Source organism: Diaphorina citri, unplaced genomic scaffold (assembly GCF_000475195.1).
Source record: "Diaphorina citri unplaced genomic scaffold, Diaci psyllid genome assembly version 1.1 scaffold29869, whole genome shotgun sequence".
Taxonomy (NCBI): Eukaryota; Metazoa; Arthropoda; class Insecta; order Hemiptera; family Psyllidae; genus Diaphorina; species Diaphorina citri.
Genome location: NW_007407206.1, coordinates 1 through 685, shown reverse-complemented (window position 1 = coordinate 685; position 685 = coordinate 1). Strand labels below are relative to the sequence as shown.

At 42.9% G+C, this 685-nt stretch overlaps 1 long non-coding RNA gene across 1 annotated transcript; it reads right to left on the bottom strand.

The window, feature by feature from the left end:
- Window position 1: 1 nt before the first annotated feature.
- LOC113473418 lies at window positions 2–685 on the bottom strand. Its single transcript, XR_003395395.1, has 2 exons — window positions 625–685; window positions 2–79 (listed from the first exon to the last, which is right to left on the bottom strand). It is a non-coding gene; the product is annotated as an uncharacterized LOC113473418 (long non-coding RNA).

Genomic DNA, 685 nt, shown 5'->3' with positions numbered 1-685 from the left:
GATCGCCAATTTGATCTGCTCATAACTCAACCACAGCACGATATTCCAGGTCACCAGACGACAAAATGATGGAGTAAAGCTGAAAAACAAATGGAAAAACAGAGGCGATTAAAAAAAAAACTATAGAAATAGGTCATACTAAAGGACCACCCAGACCAGTAATGATGATATTATACTTTGCAAACCCCTCTTATAATGAAGGACTTATCATGCCTCACAGGAAAGCACAGGTCCTCATAATGGTTGACTGCGGTTCGGGACGGGACAAGTAATCTTGGCTAGAGACCATCAACCCCCCTTTGGTGCAGCTAACTAGGGTGATTGCTTATCAGCTCTAGCTAGGGTGATTGCTTTGGGCTGTCATTTGTTTTTGACTACAAAATTTTACAGTTTTTCGTCAGCCTCTCAATCAGCCTAACTAGGATGATTGCTTATCAGCTCTAGCTAGGGTGATTGCTTTGGGCTGTCATTTGGTTTTGACTACAAAATTTTACAAGTGGATGCCCGTCGCACTCAACCTTTGCCATTTCTTTAGCAAGGGAAATATAGGCTGGTATACTCCCTGTTTAAAGTCCCCCAGTGAGACTCTTGAATTAACTAGATACCAACAAACAAAACACCTACCCTTTGTAGAACGCATTGAAGCCTTCCTGGGAGAACATCTGAGCTGCACAGTTGGCGGCAC